Source organism: Dendropsophus ebraccatus, chromosome 2 (assembly GCF_027789765.1).
Source record: "Dendropsophus ebraccatus isolate aDenEbr1 chromosome 2, aDenEbr1.pat, whole genome shotgun sequence".
Classification (NCBI taxonomy): domain Eukaryota; kingdom Metazoa; phylum Chordata; class Amphibia; order Anura; family Hylidae; genus Dendropsophus; species Dendropsophus ebraccatus.
This window is the reverse complement of record NC_091455.1, coordinates 146,139,946-146,158,589: the sequence shown is the minus strand read 5'-3', so window position 1 is coordinate 146,158,589 and position 18,644 is coordinate 146,139,946. Positions and strand designations below refer to the sequence as shown.

The window sequence follows — 18,644 nt, the reverse complement described above, 5'->3', positions numbered from 1 at the left end:
CAGAGCTGGTTTTGTACAAACTCGACATGCAACAAGCACTTGATGTATCCACCTCTACTGTGCCGGACTTTGAACTGCTCTGCTATTCTGTGCTTGGCTCAGCTACCTCATCACCAGACAGCTTCTGCAGTGCAGAGATAAGAGCCTATCAGGCCTGTATTTAGAGTTCATGCTGCCCTAGGCACTTTGCATGCTGAGGCGCCCCCCCCCCCGGCACTGGCTGGTTACATGCATGATATATACCCTGGCACTTGTGTGCCGCTGTGCTTGATGCCCGCAATTCTCAAACAGCCGTGATGGAGGAAAGAAGGAGCCCAGGGACGTCTTAGTTCGGAGACCGCTTCTGTCCAGTGTCGGACTTGGGTACCTGGGGCCCACCAGAGGAAATGATCCTTGGGGCCACCAGTATAGAACCAGTGAGACACGACACGTTGACCCCGTCCTTTACTGGATTCATCTGTATCTGTGACAAATCCCTTTTTCAGTCGAACTAAAACTCTCAGAACCCCCTCTATTTATACAGCTCTCAGGTTATGCTGGGAGTTGTAGTCTATGAGAGGACAACCCTATAATAAATCACTGTGTGCAGAGGCTCCTGGTGGCTGCAATCTGTGAGTGACAACCATCAGCACTGAAGGTCCAGCAATACATCTGTCTACACTGTACTACAACTCCCAGCATATGCTGAGGGCTGCAAACTGTCAGTACATGCTGGGAGTTGTAGTGCCTGCAGCTGTTGTAGTTGGGTCCTAGGTGCATTATACACTGGATGCTTTGTGGGAGATCAGAATACACAGATCTGTGGGGGCTCAGTGCAGGGAAGTGACCCCAGAACAGCACTAATAGGGGAAAGGGGAAGATGTTGTTGGGGGGTTGCTAGGGGAGAGGCTGGAGGGGTGCTGGGGGAGAGGCTGGGGGTGCTAGGGGAGACGCCGGGGGGGGGGGGGGTGCTGGGGGTGCAGGAGGAGAGGCTGGGGGGTGTAGGAGGAGAGACTGGGGGGGTGCTGGGGGAGAGGCTGGGGGGGGTGCTGGGGGAGAGGCTGGGGGAGAGGCTGGGGGGGTTCTGGGGGAGAGGCTGGGGGGTGCAAGAGGAGAGGCTGGGGGTGCAAGGGGAGAGGCTGGGGGTGCAGGGGAGAGGCTGGGGGGTGCAGGAGGAGAGGCAGGAGGGAGAGGCTGGAGGGGTACAGAGGGAGAGGTTGGGGGGTGCTAGGCGAGAGGCTGGGGGGCTGCTGGGGGAGAGGCTGGGGGCTGCTGGGGGTGCAGGGGGAGAGGCTGGGGGGGTGCAGGAGGAGAGGCAAGGGGGAGAGGCTGGGGGTGAAGGGGAGAGGCTGGGGGTGCAGGAGGAGAGGCAGGGGGGAGAGACTTGGGGGTGCAGAGGGAGAAGCTGGGGGGTTGCTAGGGGAGAGGCTGGGGGGTGCTGGGGGAGAGGCTGGGGGTGCAGGAGGAGAGGCAGGGGGGTGTAGGAGGAGAGACTGGGGGGTGCAGAGGGAGAGGCTGGAAGGGTGCTGGGGGAGAGGCTGGGGGGATACTGGGGGAGAGGCTGGGGGGATGCTGGGGGAGAGACTGGGGGATGCTGGGGGAGAGGCTGGTAGGATGCTGGGGGAGAGGCTGGGGGGATAATGGGGGAGAGGCTGGGGGGATGCTGGGGGAGAGGCTGGGGGAGAGGCTGGGGGGATGCTGGGGGAGAGGCTGGGGGGATACTGGGGGAAGAGGCAGCGGCTGGGGAGCAGAGGCAGGTGAGATAGTCCAGGTTCGGTGAGCTTCCGGCGGGCACACACTGGGGCGGGCGGACTTTTTTAATAAAAATGGGAGGAGAGGCAGGGGGGTGTAGGAGGAGAGACTGGGGGGTTGCAGAGGGAGAGGCTGGGGGGGTGCTGGGGGAGAGGCTGGGGGCATGCTGGGGGAGAGGCTGGGGGGATGCTGGGGGAGAGACTGGGGGATGCTGGGGGAGAGGCTGGGGGGATGCTGGGGGAAGAGACAGCGGCCGGGGAGCAGAGGCAGGTGAGGTAGTCCGGGTTCGGTGAGCTTCTGGCGGGCACACACTGCCTCTATCACAGGCCGGAAGCTCACAGCTGCAGCCCCGCGGTGCACGAACTTCTCTCCTGTTCAGCGCGATGACGTCAGGTGCGTCACTGCCGAGCGGAGAGAAGGACTGCGGGGCTACAGCTGTGAGCTTCAGGCCTGTAATAGGGGCAGTGTGTGCCCACCGGAAGCTCACCCCAAGCTGCACATCCCTCGAACACCACCCCCCCCCACACCCCCCGAGGGGGGGCGGACTAGGCACCCGTGGTCCGGTGCCTACGGGCAGCAGGGGAGAAATTTTTTTTTTTGTAATAAAAAAAAATTTTGTTCCCTGCGGGTGCCACCCCCTGCGGGGCACCGTCCTAGGCACCGGACCACAGGTGCCTAGTGGCAAATACGGCCCTGGAGCCTATGCACTTGATATGCTTCTGAGATCTGACCAGGGATGGGTCATCAGCCTGATAAGACAGAATGGTAGTCGGGAACCTAGACAACGAGCTGTAAACACATCAGATACATCCTAGCAGGGACAAAGAGCAAAAAAAATGATTTAGGAACTAATTGCAACATTTCTTAACTTTTAATTTCTTGATATTTTAGCTATACTTATGAAGATGGAAATATCACTTTGGCCAAACAGTTGAATTAAGAGATGAGTGAAATGAATATGGCAAAGCTAGATTTGCTGCAAATCGTGCTGTTGATTTGCTTTGTTTGCTAACCTTGTGAAATGAATTTTCAGCTACTTCGCTTGTCTCTAATTGTATTATTTTTCATGCTGAACTTCAGGATAACATTGTAGAGCTGTCACTCAGTCATGGGCAGCACAGCCTTTAGCTGCAGCCTAGTGGATTTAAAGCAAAGCAGAATGTTGGGGGCTTGTAAAATGCAGGAACTTTAAAAAAGGCTGAAATTCCAGCATCAGATAATTGTTGTATCAGTTACTAATAACTAGCATTGATAAATACATCAATGTAATGCAAATGTCACACTATATGAAGTGTTAACACAAGGGACAATTAACAATTTGTGATGTCTCTAGAACTTGCTCCATAAAGGGATTTCCTATAATCCTCCATAATTGAAAGTTATTTCTGAGTGGCCCGAATTTAACTAGATCTTGTGTCACACAAGTGTTTTCTTTGTGCTATGTCATTTGTGGTGGCTTCCACAGTCTTGTCAGAATGAACACACTTTGATAGGTAACCCATTTAGTAAACACACAAAGGGTTATTGTGAAAGGGAAATGTAGTGCTTTCTCTGAGAACAGAAAATAAAACCATGCATGAAATTTCTTAAAGTCAAGAGTGTTACATGAATCCATTGTTATCCATGACCAAAATATTACCAGTTTAAAGCATACTGAAGAATTAGACATGGTGCGTTCAACTGCGGTGGCGGTCGGATGCACTGGCGTAGCTCAGATATTTTACTTTTCACAGTATGTCCTGAAACTTGTATTAAATGTCAGCATTTTATATGGATCATTATCTAACATTCCTAGATGTGCATTCAATTTCAACATATCAAGTACTCTGATTTGCTTTTTTTCCAACAATTTACTATATTGTTCAAAGGACAGAAGCTTCATGTAATCCAGGATGTTATAGTGCTCAAGGCTTCACATCTGTGTTGCAAATTTAGTCTTTCTATTTCTTCCTAGGGGGTTAAAAAACAAAATTAAACAATTCTGTTAAGATAACCATTGATTTCAGTGGGGTTGCCTATGACTATTTTCCATTCCCTCAGCTTTCCCGTTTGCCAAAAAATAGAGTAGACTGCTGTGCAATTCCTTCCATGAAATATAGAAACTCAATAGAAAGGGGCTTTATATTTTTCAGTTTAAAATTTCATTAAGATTATTGTGAACATGCGGAACCCCGGACATGTGCAATAATCATGCAAGGTAGAGAGAGGATGATACTACCCACTCATTGAAGGCTGGTCACCTTGCCATGTTTTAGTGCCCCAGTGTGCTAATGCCATGGCTCTAGATGATAATCACCTCCAGATGCTAGAAGTGCTAGCCAGGTAGAACATTACAAGCCCTTGCACACAGGTAACCAAGGTGCCCACCACATTAGGGACCATCCACAAAAACATAAATCCAAAAATGTAATTCAGGAAATGTAGGTGTGAGCATTGTATTGATGCTGTTGTGTCAGGAACTTGTAATACTTTTACCACCCTGGAGAACAGACGGTCAATCACAGTAGAGGAAGAAGTAATTGATGATTGATTTAATGAGGAGTACTCTGGCCATTTATGGTTTTTGATATATTGCTGCTCTTGCAAAGAAAAAAAAACACAATATTACCTGACCATGCTCTCCAGGGGTCATACTGTCACCTCTTTGGGTCCCCCACTGAATGGTGTGCCTGCTACGGACTTGTCTCAGCAGTGGTGCTGTCCCACTTTAGTCCGTGATTGGCCAAGAAGGCTGTTACTGCCAAAGGAAGACAAGTGCATTGAATAAGCATAAAAACCTGTAATAGAGACTTCTGTAATCCACGAAAAAGCATGTTTTCTTATATTTTTTGGGCACAAGCATAATAGGTGATGCCCACGCACTATAGCAGTGCTTCTCAATTCCAGTCCTCAGGCCTCATCAACAGGTCATGTCTTGAGGATATCCCTTACAAAGAACACCTGTGAGAATACCTAATGCACTATATAATTATATCACCAGTGAGATACTAAGGAAATACTCAAAACATGACCTGTTGGTGAGGCCTGAGGACTGGAATTGAGAAGCACTATAGGATAACTCCCAGCGCTAACATTACCTTTATCTCCTTCTTTATGTCAGCCTTTACTTTTGGGGAAACTGTATAGGCCACCTGCTTAACAGATGGGTGATCCCCTCTGATTACATGGTGAGTTGCCAGCTGGATTGCTCTTAAAAGTCCCTTAGAGGGACTACAAATTATTGTAAAAAAATAAAGAAGTTTTATTAATAATTAAAAAAAAAACCCTTCCCACATTAATAATTTAAATCATTCTGATTTCCCCCCCAAAAAATAAAATAAACATATTTGCTATTGCCATGTGCGGAGTCATCCAAACTATAAAATTATCAGATTCCTGATCTCGTATGGTAAACTGCAAATAAACCCTGCCAAAGTTCAAAATTGCAGATTTTTTAAAACATTCTGAAAAATTAAAAAAAAAAAAAAAAGGGATAAAAAGGGTGCATATGCACAAGCAAGCTACCAATAAAAAGAACAGATCATGGTGCAAAAAATGATGCCTTAATTAACCCAATAGACCAAAAATGCTAATGGTAATATAGCAATTTAAACAATTTTCAATTTAAACACACAGTCAAATAAAATAAAAGATATCCAAATCACTCTTAAACCAAACCAAATTTTCCTATAAGGAATCATTGAAATACAGGCAATTGTTTTCACACCCCAAAAATAATGATTTTTTTTTTTATTCCGAATAACAGGTAAACATTTAGAAAGCTGGATGTGTCATATTATAAGTTACTGTACAGTATAGCAATCAGCATGTGGAGTATAATTTGTAGTAAGGGCATAAACCTGAAAAACAGCCGCAGTTTGTAGATACAGTTTGGAATTGCAGATCCCCATAACACAGTAGTGTGGTACCACAGGCTAGACTAGAGAAGCAGGGCTGCTGTCAGAGGTCTGTGTTGTCACATGACAGCAATGGGAAGGGGATTTAGCATGGACCAATCAGGAAATCAGAATCGCAGAGCTGTGCAGGAGGACATTGACAGAAACTTTTCTATACAGCAGTGTGAGTGGCTGTGTGTAAGTGTAGGCATATTATAGCAGCAGTGTGTATAGCTGAGTGTGAGTGCAGGCACATTATAGCAGGAATGGAGAGGATAGGAAACACAAGGGCTGACAGAGACTGCAGGAAGCATGAAGGTATGAGCAGGACACATGTGGGCAGAGTAAAGCAGCAAGCTACAGCCTGAAGTGGATCTGCCATGATTTGGAAGGTGAGGGAGACTTCTTGGGTCAGAGTAAAGAGCTGTAGACCCCGCTATGCAGACCATGCCCCTCCCCCTCCCACCCAGTACAGGGAGCTATTAAACCAAAGCAGTGCTCTTAAACCAAGTTACAATTTTGAAAAACTGCAAACTGTTCTTGCAAAACACTCTCAATCCAAGTTACTCTTAAGCCGAGGTACTACTGTAATGTCTAATTAAAATTCTGACTATATAACATTTTCATATTTTTACCATTTTTTTTTTTTTTTTTTTAGTAACTTGTGATCTTGTCTTAAAAATGAATTTATCCAATATTAATTGATGGTGGTAAAGTATTGTATTTTTTTTAAAGCCACACTGTTTGCACTATATGTAAAGTTTATAATTAAGTTATAGTAATAAAACTAATAATCAATAATATACATGTAGTAGATATACATTGTGCAGGTCATTCTACAATACAGAGCTCTAGTTAGGGTCAGCGTAAGTTTCTTGTTTTGTGCCAGTGTGCTACTGTTAACAGATAATACCATGCTGGGGAAGGTGCTGACCCCTAAAGAATACGATTATACATGCTTACTCTGTGTCTAATAGGCTGCTTAACTCCACAATAATATGTTTCTGTTTTCTCTATACATTTTGCAATTGTTTACTCTAAAATATTTTGCTGAGGAGTCAAAGCCTGTTAAAATCTGAAGGCTCGGTAAAGCCTGGATATCCCTTTCCAGCCTGCTTGTTAACGCTCGCACATAATTCTAACAGATGGTAAGACATGACTTCCTCTACAAAGCCAGAGCCAGCCTGTGATCAACTTGTCATATTTAGGCATATGTTTTATTGTACTAAACTAAGTTGTTATTGGAGCAGTGTTGTGAGTGCTGACATTTGTAAATCTCTATAGTTTTCTGCTTTATAAGTACTTTCTAAAATGCAACACACAGGGCCAATTCTCAATGACACTATAAAAATAAATTCACAGAAAAAATAATCATGAACAAATAATCTTTTGAAAGAATAAATGCTTAAAAAAACCTTGATAACCTTGCTAATGTTTGTCACTGCTTGAAATGATAGAAAATATTTATAATCCACATACTACTACAAAGTTGTATTATAATTTTTTTAAGTGTTTGTATTTTCCGGAGATACATCTTTGTAATGGTCTTAGCAGATCATTCCAGTGGGAATTGTGGGGGTGTGGGTGCAGATCAAACAATTTTCACTTATGCTGAAGTAAAGATGGGCAAGTAAAGATGGGTATATGCGGCTACAGTTTGTATATAAGCATATTTATTCCACCACTTACCATTGATCTATATGGTTAGTATAGTATATTGTAACCAATTACATTATATATAGCAACCAATTACAGCAGAGCGTTCATGCTTTTGAATTACGGGATTGGTTGCTATGGGCAACAAATCTGATAATTTGCCCCATTATTAAACACTACTATTTTCAGGGTGCTCTGTACAGCAGGGCATCAGGCTGATAGACAGCCTATTAGATCCTGCCTCAGGGTGGACCTAATAGGCTGTCATTCAGAGCAGACCTGGAGGCATTGTTAGGCACCTGGATGCCATGGCAACACATCAACATCCTGTGACTGGATAATGGAGGTACCAACTGGCTTACTGAGGGAAGCCAACACCTCTTTAAAATCACTTAAAGCGGTTGGCCACTTAACGTTCAATTACCTACTTTTTAGCAGCAGTGACGTGGGATCCAGGGACATAAGTGTAGTTTATTATTTTCAATCACCCTCTTCCTAGGCATATATCAAAAGAAGTCCTCTGCCCTGACAAGCTCTTTAAAGCTGATATTCAAGTGCCACTATTGCTTGAATGTGTCTGGAAATATATTTATAGAAAAAAAAACAACATTATAGAGTCTATTTTAGGCCTTTGTTTCCTTTATATGAGTTCTCCCAAACCTGTGATACTTCGTATATGTCCTTCTTTTTCCGAGATCTGGCTACAGTCTCTTTCTCCTCATACCCTGCTTTTAAGGACAATGCATTCTCGATGCAATCTTCCAGTAATAAACTACACTGTATGCGTTATTCTTGCACTGACACCATTAAGCCTCTATAAAGACATGCCTTAAGATCTCCTCTTGCTAATTTATTAGGAGGCAGAGGCGGTGGGCCCCAACGTAAAATCTGTCACAGGTCTACCACTACTAAAATGCTTGATTTATAATACTGGTTTTCTCATATAGGCAAGAGAGACTTTATGGGCCCCCTCAGGCTCCTGAGCCCAGATGCAACTGCACCCTTTTAACCTCCTCTAACCTGTCGAGAGGGCAGTCTCAATTCCTCAGACTCTAATCTATAGGACCAAACTCACCACATGACAGACCACTACCACACCCTGTGGGCAAGCCATTCCTTAGCCTCTAGTCTTCTAGTGCAAAAGAAGCAAATAGCCCCTCTACCATTTCTGCATAAGGAATTGGGCTAACTAAGGAACCCTGGTGGATCACCCGCCGCGGATTTCACAGCTCACCCCTGCTCACGGCCACGCACATCTCCACCCGTGCCATAGACTCCATATACATTTATTCTTCGAGTAGACAGTAGATTCTGTCTGACCATAGAGTGGAGTCTATGTCACGGGCGGAGATATCCTTAGTGTGCACATTCCCTTAGATTGGATAAAGCTGTACAGGCTTCAGGCCTACTCCTCCTTTACATATGCCTTATGTGCACTCTTACTAACTGTTGTCAAATCTCAGCCTTTTAACAATTCCTTATGTTCCTCCTACTCAACTCACAGTGCATCTCAGCAGCGTCACTATCCAATTCCTCCCTTTAGCAATCGCCTCTTTCAAAGCCTATTCATTACCTAAACCTACCTTTGTGGCTAACAGCCCAGAAAATCATTCTTCCTGTTGCCAGCAACAGCAAATTAACAAGATGGCACTGCCAGGGATTATAGCCCGCCACCCAGCATCCTGCGACAAAACACAACCAATATTATGGCACTACATACACCATGCACATTCACACATACAAGCAAAAAGCCAAAATAAACAAAGGCAACACTAAGCAATTTCTTAGATGCCCAGCTTCCAAAGTGGCAGGCAACTATTTATAAAATGCATTTGCCTTCTGCAAGAGACAATGCACAGTTCGTCCCTCTTATAACCATTTGGGGCAGTAGAAGAAAAATATAAACTGGGTCCTACCTTAGGGTACGTTCACACAGGACGACTGGCAGTGGAAATCTCGCTGCGAGTTTTGTAGCGAGATCCGCTACGAGTTGTCCAGCGAGATCCGCTACGAGGTAAGGTCCCTGCAGGTCCCTGTAAATTCACCCGCCCCCTTAAACCCTTAATCGGCTCTGTATATCGCTGTCTGTATACATTACCTGTCTCCTTGCTGCACGGTGTTCCGGATTCGTGCTTTGCAACCCAGCCAATCAGTGTGTTGCCCAGCTGCAGCCACTGATTGGCTGGGCGGGAGAGCAGGAAGCAAGGACCCCTTGCAGCAAGAAGACAGGTAATGTATATAGACAGCGGTATACAGAGTCGATTAAGGGGTTAAGGGGGCGGGTGAATTACATACTCGCAGCAGTCTTTCAGACCGCTGCGAGTATGTATACACAGGGACCTGCCAGGACCTTACCTCGTAGCGCATCTCGCTGTAAAACTCGCAGCGAGATTTCCGCTGCGAGTCGTCCTGTGTGAATTTACCCTTAGTGTGTTACTTTACATTTTACATATGTGCTGGGAACATTAAATAAATGAGAAAAAAATTGTGTTTGTCAAGCCAAAATGTAGTTTTTCTTATCATTGAAAAATAAACTTAACTGCACCTCAGTTCATGTATCATATTGCTATAACCATGGTGAATACTTCATTGCTACATGTGTCAGAGGTATTAAAGGAGAAGTCAGGTGAAAATTTTTATTAACCAAATCACCAATATACACTTAGGGGAAAATTTATCAAACTGGTGTAAAGTAGAACGGGCTTAGTTGCCCTTAGCAACCAATCAGATTCCACGTTTTATTCCTCAAAGATACTTTGGAAAATGAAAGGTGGAATCTGATTGGTTGCTAGGGGCAACTGGGCCAGTTCTACTTTACACCATGTTTGATAAATCTCCCCCTTATTATGGGAAATGTTCATAAAATGATTTTTTCCCTGCACTTACTATTGCATCAAGGCTTCACTTCCTGGATAAAATGGTGATGTCACAAGCGGACTCCCAGAGCTGTGGAGAGGATGATGGCAGGGGGATGCTTAGTGTCCCTCCAGTGCCCTGTCTCCTCAGTGTCCCTCTGCTATCATCCTCTCCAGCAGCCACAGCCCGCACAGCTCTGGGAGTCGGGTTGTGACATCATCATTTTATCCAGGAAGTGAAGCCTTGATGCAGAAGAAACTGCAGGAAAAAAAACACTTTATAAGCATTTTCCGTAATAAGTGTATATTGGTGATTTGTATAAACATAACAAACATTATCGACCAAAATATTTCAAATATATCTGAATGACACTCTGTCAGGTTATATCGATCCTGAAATAACCAATGTAAGCAACAGGAGAAAACGGTGGTTTCATCACAGTAAGACAGTCCCCATCTGTGATTATGGGGAAACCACTTTTCTCTAGACATAAAAAACGCCTCCTTGTCATGATTACAGGCCTAGGTAATAAAAGGTCATAAAATATTTACACATTGATCTCAGATCAGACATATTTTTTTTTCCAAAACTAGCTTGATACTGTCTTAGTACTCTATTCCACCTTTTCCATTAATGACCTTGGTCACCCTGTACACATAATCCAGGTGAGCCATGTACTTATCTTCTTCACGGAAGGCTTATCAGTACAATGACATAACAAGTGCACATCTCAATCTGAAAAAAATTAAACATTTAGTGTGCAGAATAAGTAACTGAACTCACTGAATATACTGACAGCAGCTCCCTGTGTACTTCATACAGCTAAAATCAGACTCCCCTCCTCAAAGCTGTACTGCCCTGCTCTGTGGTGTTTTTGTCCATAAGATTGCTGACATGAAGAAGCATGTGACCAGGCCCTGCCCCCTGTGTCCACCACTGAGTCTGTATATGTCTATGGAGGACACAGGGGGCGGGGCATGGTCACATGCTTCTCCATGTCAGCCATTTTATGGACAGAGCAGGGCAGTACAGCCTGGAGGAGGGGAGTCAGATTTTAGCTCTATGGGATACGCAGGGAGCTGCTGTCAGTATGTACAGTGAGTACAGTTACTAATACTGTAAACTGAACTATTTTACTATAAAGTGGCCAACCCCTTTAATGGAAATTTTAACAAACTGGTGTATGATGACTCCAGTTCCGGCCAATAATTGGTTTAATGTGTAGAGGTAGAAGATGGCACACTGGCCAGTAGTGGTGCTCGTGGTAGGAGGAAATCCCAAACAATGTAGTAGAAGAATTCCGGCACTCACAGGTAGATTATGCTTCTTTTATTAAAGTGATTAAAGAAGGTACATGGTAGAGGATGCGTTTCGGCCTATAGCCTTCATCAGCTGATGAAGGCTATAGGCCGAAATGCGTCCTCTTCCATGTACCTGCTTTAATCACTTTAATAAAAGAAGCATAATCTACCTGTGAGTGCCGGAATTCTTCTACTACAATAATTGGTTTAATAGCTCATGTTCAAAGGCAACGATCAGTCGACATGCAAGATGTCGGCTGATCATTGTCTTTAAACATGTTAAAAAAGAATGGCAATGACAGCGTGTAATAGGAGTGGCGGCAATAGACAGACACTATCTTCTGTGGGTCACCCTGACAATCTACAGATCATCCTCTCCTGCAGCTCCCCGCTCTCCTCCCTGCTTGATGTCTGTGCATGTAATAGCACAGACAGTAAGCGGGAACGCTTGCTCCTAAATATTAGGACATGTTATAGGGCCTTAGGGCCCTGCCTCCTTGGCCCTATTCACAGCCTGCATAACAGCAATTTTAAATAAAAAAAAAACACAAAGGTATATTCTAAATGTTTTTATGATATCCATCTAGCCAGCTTGGTAGGCGGTCAGTGGGTGATACATGTATTCATTTATATGTTATTCCTGAATGTGCGGGACAGTTGGGAAGGAAACTTTCTGCCCCTAAATCACGACATTGATGTACAATACCGCATACTGTATTCAGCTATATCTAATGTATAGACAAGCAAAAACATTTTTAGACCATATATACAGAAATACATACGGTGTACATACATATATATATATATATATATATATATATATATATATATATACACATACATATTTATCTTGGAAAAACCTACTCAAGACATAATAACTCCTGTGACTATAGTTTTTCAAATCATGCTGCCACCTACTGGTTCTATGAGTACAATACAATGTGGTGTATCTTAGTTTTCATTCTAAAAGCATTCACTGTTGAGAGCATTTGAAGCCACGATGTTTAATGTGTGAATCATTAAACCAAGGATGACATTATTCATCTCTTTTAGACTTAAATAACTAGCATTTTGAAGTTGGTAAATAACATACTAGTTACATGGTATAGACATAATATGAAATTATTATATACAGTATATTCTATTTTTGAACTATAAGACACACCTCTGCCTTAGACAAGTCAAAACAAGATTTTTATACTATTTGAAGACTTCCTTGGTGGGCTAAGACAACAGAATGGTCAATGTCACTGACTTTAGTTGTCTAGGGTTGGAAAGGAGTTTAAGTCAGATGCTGTTAGTGTAATGTGGCATGATTTACATACAGGTTAGTAAGGCTGGTTTCACACAACCATAATGAGTGCATATCTAAGGGTCCTATTCCACGGGCCGAGGAGGGCCCGATCAACAATGTTTACTGGGCCTATTCCACGGCCCGATGATTGTTGAGCGAGGGCTGCAAGGACATTGTTACCGATGTCCTTGCAGCCCTTGCAGCATCATACATTACCTGTCAGGTCTTCTCGGCGCTGTCTTCATCCCCGGGTCTCTCGCGCTCTATCTTCAGAATGGCAGGTCAGCTGACAGGCCAAACTCAGCCAATCACAGGCCGCGGCGGTCCCGGCCTGTGATTGGCTGAGAGCTCCGTCAGCTGACCGGCCATTCTGAAGATAGAGCGCGCCGGACCTGGGGATAAATACAGCGCGGAGAAGACCTGACAGGTAATGTATGATGATGCTGCTGCTTGTAATCGTCGGTCGCTGCCGCGCACCACTATTCAACCGTAGCGATGCACGGTGGGGGAACGATGATTTTAGGTCTGGCCCTAAATGAATGATCAGCCGATGACACGATCATCGGCTGATCGTTCTCTCTATTTCACCGAACGATAATCGGCCGAATCGAGCCAAATGGGGCCGATCCGGCCGATTATCGTTACTGTGGAATAGGGCCCTAAGTCTTTATTATGACCTAAGGTCGTGGCCCTACTGTAGGTATAATGACTCAAACTGAGAGCACCATAAATCCCTATAATACATCCCTATAATGCTTTCAGTTTGGATGATTAGATCTATGGTTTGGTAGAGACTTGTGGCTTTAATACAGGTCAGGAAACACTACTTTATTTTATATACCAACACATACACAGCTCTGCTGAACATACATACACAACTTTACTACACACAAATACACGCACTTATGATACACACATACACACACCTAGTACACACAAAAACACACACTGTTATGATACACGCTGGCCCGTATTTACAACTAGGCACCCGTGGTCCAGTGCCTAGGGCAGCACCTTGGAGGGGGCAGCACCAGGGGGCAAGGGGAAGGGAACAACTTTTTTGTTTTTATTTTTTTAGTCTGCCATCTCCTCTTCACACTTGCCAGTAAATCTGGTGTCTTTTCCAGGGGGGTGGAGGGTATGGTGCTATTGGTCAGGTCTGTTATGGCGGTGGTATCCAGTCACAGTATGATGGTATTAGTCAGGTTTGGTATGGTAGTGTTATCCAGTCACAGTATGGTGGTATATTTCTGGTCTGGTGTTTCCCATTTTTCCTGCCACCAAAAACTGGCTGTTTGCTTCCTGACTATTATACCTCACCCCTGAACTACCCTTTTTTTTCACATGATAGCAGACTCATTTGAGGTATTCCGCTGAAATTAAAATTTTAATATGTTGCTGCCCTCGTGGAGAACATAATAAACAGCCTATTCTTACCTACTCATGTTCTTCCGGTGTCCTCCTATGTCATCTTAGGGTTCCCTGCAGAACGATCTCAGCTCCACTTCCAAAAAGGACTTGTCTCAGCAGTGATAGTCTGATCAGCCAATTACTGACTGAGATGGGACAGGGCGGTGGCCAGTGATTGGCTGAGTGGGCTGTCACTGCCTAGATGAGTCAGTTGAGGTGAGATCATTCATCTGGGGACCCCACTATGACGTAGGAGGACACTGGGGGAGCCCAGAAAGGTAAGAATAGGTTTTGTTATGTTCTCTGCCAAGGCAACAACATTTTAAATGTTTAATTTGAGCAGAATACCCCATCTGTCACTGTTATCATAGCACTGTTAAAATTAATGTTATATTACAGCATGCTCCTGAGCTAAATATAATGCATCATCTAGATTTTTTTTTCATGAGCCACATACTGAAATTTTTTTTTCTAATCAATTTTCTAATTTTAAATACTTTTTTATTTTTTTCGTTATTAGAGAGGCTGCCATCTTGCCTGAGCTGTATTTAACAGCATTTTAAGATGTGTTCTATTTTAAGTTCTATGGACATAGCTTGAGAGGACATAGAGAGGAAGTGTCCTTTTGACATAAATGGGAGTGATTTCTCGGCATGCTCTGTGACCTTTGTATAAGTCATTCCACAGTAAAGGGGAGGTTGAACAGAGAACATCATTTACTGCTCTCTCTATCTACTGGTGTCACTTTTCACTGTAATGCTGTACATATGACTTCTTATCATTACACATTAAACAGGAAGTCTCAGCTTGGTTAGAACCTTAGTGGTAAAAATGAAAACTGCAAGATTTCTGGATAAAAAGAAAATGAAAACATTTAAAATAAATATATTAAGCATAAAAATTTAATTTAAACAACAGATCAGTTTTTGATGACTCAGTCCCTTCAAATATTGTCTCTTTATATGTGAGGGTAGAAGAGATGCCAATAAGCTGCAGAGAAAGGATAGGAATTGTGCACAAGGTGTGAATGAAGACAAAATATTTTATTAATCATTACTTAACAATTTTCAATTTGTCCGATTGTGGACAGAAAAATATACTACTGAATCCCCAAACAGCCGCATAGGTGTGCAATATACTGCCATAAAAAAGTTTCTCTTGTATTCAGTTAAATTGAGTTGACTATGTTTTTTAAGTACAGTTGGCACTGCAATATTGGAACTAATCCTGACCAACTGTATACTAAACTAACATTCTTTTGGATTAAAGTATACCTGTTTTAACATACTGTATAAAATATAAAATAATATAAAGTTAATGCTTGTCTTGTATGCAGTCAGTTTTAGTTTGTAATTTAGCAGCCCCAGGTGTCTACTTAGTGCCCCATTGTGCTGTTCATGATTCTGAATTTTCACTCTGAGCTGTTGGGCGGTCCATTAGATCGATTAGTTTACTCAGCACAGGGGCATGTACAGGGGCATGTGTGGTTGCTGGCCAAACAGCATTCGTTTTCACTGGGACAATCTATACAAAGCAGAGGGACAACTGACATCCCTTCCTGCTGTTACTAAAGACCAAATGTCCTTAGTGATGGAACCTCAACTGCAGCTTTCCAGTAAGGGAGATACTGTACCTAGTGGTGATTTTATAGCATTGTATTTTATATAGAAAACAGAAAATAAAATAAATGGAGTAAATTGCAAAGAAGTAGTATTTCACCTCCGCTGCTGATTTAACATTATTTATTGGTAATGACAGTGCATATTTGTCCAGTAAAATAATAGGCACATTAGTGTCTAGAGTACATCAAGAGATTTACCCTGCATACATGCTGACAGTTTATGAATTTAACCCTAATCCCAAAGCTCTAACACTTTCTCTGCAGCAACGGGTTTTCCTTTGGTCGTTGTGATCTCTTCTGAGATACACTTCCACATGTCTCTGCAGCTTGTAATTACTAAGCTAAACATTGTAACTGTCTCAGCACATGTCACCTACTGTGTGACACCACTTTCTTTGGAAAACAAGGTTTTTCAGCATGCAACAGGTGTGAGGTGCAATGGTAGGTCACAATCATAATTTATAATATACTGTCCCCTTCTTTACATCATCTAGATGAGCCTCTTTGTTGGAATGCAGTGAGACCACTAAGTTCAAGTTTTTGTGTTTCATTAGTACTTTGTGATCTACTCAATACTAAACTGAACAAAGCTACTTCTCAGGATGAACAAGGAAAATATACTGCTAAGGACTTAGCTCCATTTACTGAAGAGAAGTGGAGCCTCCATTGTTTATAAATTACTCTGAACAACTACTTTTGCTCTCCTCCACTTCACGTTCTGTTCACAATTTTCATGCCGATGCCATCATCACTGATTGTGTCAAAACATTCATACTGAATGGAAGACATTGAAACAAAAACTAATATAAACCTACTTATACTCACAATAACATCAAGCATTTAATGTGACCCTGGCAGGTCAAATTACTTTGCAGAAGTAGAGAAAAAATTAGGCTTACAAACAGAATCCAGCTGTTCCGTTTGTTTTGTCTGTAATGGCATGTTTACTTTTTGTTTTGTGTCATTTAGGTCCCAATAGATCTATTCAACATGAATTAGAACATAGGAGAGAATCAGACAAAAAAGTTGGACAAAGCAGCGACACAGGAGAGAAGCATTCCAAATACGGACACTAACACTTAATTATTGGTTTTCAGAATATAGCAGTTTATACCTCTGTAAAATATTGCACAGCAGTATAAATAATGGTTCATTATGCTTATATTTCCAGGTAATTGTAACAATATAGATCTTTGAACCTAACAATTTCCAGATGTTTAATAACTACAACTCTCAGTCTCTCTAGCTTCTTAGCAAACATCACATTTGTATTGCACACTAGAATAAAAGCATCTTCCTAATACATGTTGATTTGTTTGTTTTATGAAAATAAAGTTTAATTGTAAAGATAACCAAATTCTAGAGGAATGGCAGATACCTCAATGGATTCAATGAGGATGTTAATGGAAATATTGGGGGAGAGTTATCAAACATGGTGAAAAGTGAAACTGTCTCCATTGCCCCTAGCAACCAATCAGATTCCACCTTTCATTCCTCACAGATTCTATGGAAAATGAAATCTGGAATCTGATTGGTTGCTAGGGGCAACTGAGCCAGTTTCACTTTACACCATGTTTGATAAATCTCCCCATTGTCCTATAATTTTCTGTAAGAAATAATTTTAGCAAATAACATATATGTATTTTATTGGTGTTATGTAGTCGTGGGAAAGTGAGAGTTTAAAGTGTCACTGTTGTTATAATTTTCAAAATCTAAATCAACAGTAGATGTAATATAAAACAAGATTGCAATTTACATTCATTATTTTTTGGGTTGTTATCATGCTATAAAACAAAGCTGAACTTACCAGAAATCCAGGTTCAGTCTCCTGAAGGCAGATTTTCTGACTTGTGCTGGTTGAAAAAAACAGACTAAACACAGGAATTCCAGCCAGTACAGAGAGTCATGGATAAATGTGTCCATCAGTCACATGACTGTCTTCTCTCTCTGAGCGCTCAGATGGCCTGGGATACACAGGGCTTCATTTTTTGACTGTTTCCTGTTTGAGACAATTTGTGATGTATAAATTATCTCCACTTTATTAATACTGTGTAACACACATGATTTATTTACTGTATTTGTCCAGTGTGTAATATTTGCCTATATTATTTATTGTTTATTTCTAATTCTTTTCAGAGTTGCTTGACAGCCATATTATGTCTAAGAAATCCTTTAGCAAAGACATAGAAGCTCCTCTGTACCCAACCTTTTCACTTGTAGTGTTTCAATCACCTGCTGCCAATCTAGCACAAAGAAGCACAAACAACTGAAGCAATTCTACAGCCTGCTACACGTCATGAAGATAAACACAGCTCTGACACTGCTTTTAAATAACCTCACTGCTCAGTAACAGTCCCTCACAGGCTGATGGAATGCTGGTAAATAGCGCAGTCCATTGAGGAATGTGTGCAGAAAGCTGGTCTTATACCTTCTGCTCTTCTCTTTACCCCAAGTAAAGTACTATATTTGTGGTCCCATTTTAACGCTATGTATAAAGTAGGGCCCAGTGGTGTAGCATGTGGATGGCTATGGGTGCAAAATTCAGGGCGGTTAACTACACTGCTATAGGCTTAATGTGGGTTAACTACACTACTATGGACGTCATGGCGGTTAACTACCCTTCTAGAGGCATCATGGGGGGTTCATTATACTGCTAGGGGCATCAAGGGAGTTAATTACACTGCTAGGGACATCATGGGGGTTAACTACAATGCTAAGGGCATCATAGCGAGTTAACCACAATGCTTGGAGCCAGGTGGTGGTGGTGGGTTTGTGGAGGGCGCAATACTTTCCTTCCCTAGGTCCGTGATAGCGAACCTATGACACACGTGTCAGCAGTCACACATGTAGCCATGCTCACTGACGTGCATCCACACACAGAGAAGCTGTTAAGGACTTCA

At 42.7% G+C, this 18,644-nt stretch overlaps 2 long non-coding RNA genes across 2 annotated transcripts; one reads left to right on the top strand and one right to left on the bottom strand.

The window, feature by feature from the left end:
- Positions 1 to 2,657: 2,657 nt before the first annotated feature.
- On the bottom strand, positions 2,658 to 17,869 carry LOC138784694 (uncharacterized). Its single transcript, XR_011361908.1, has 3 exons — positions 17,552 to 17,869; positions 4,340 to 4,468; positions 2,658 to 3,681 (listed from the first exon to the last, which is right to left on the bottom strand). It is a non-coding gene; the product is annotated as an uncharacterized lncRNA (long non-coding RNA).
- On the top strand, positions 11,139 to 17,047 carry LOC138784695 (uncharacterized). Its single transcript, XR_011361909.1, has 2 exons — positions 11,139 to 11,215; positions 16,714 to 17,047. It is a non-coding gene; the product is annotated as an uncharacterized lncRNA (long non-coding RNA).
- Positions 17,870 to 18,644: the final 775 nt, after the last annotated feature.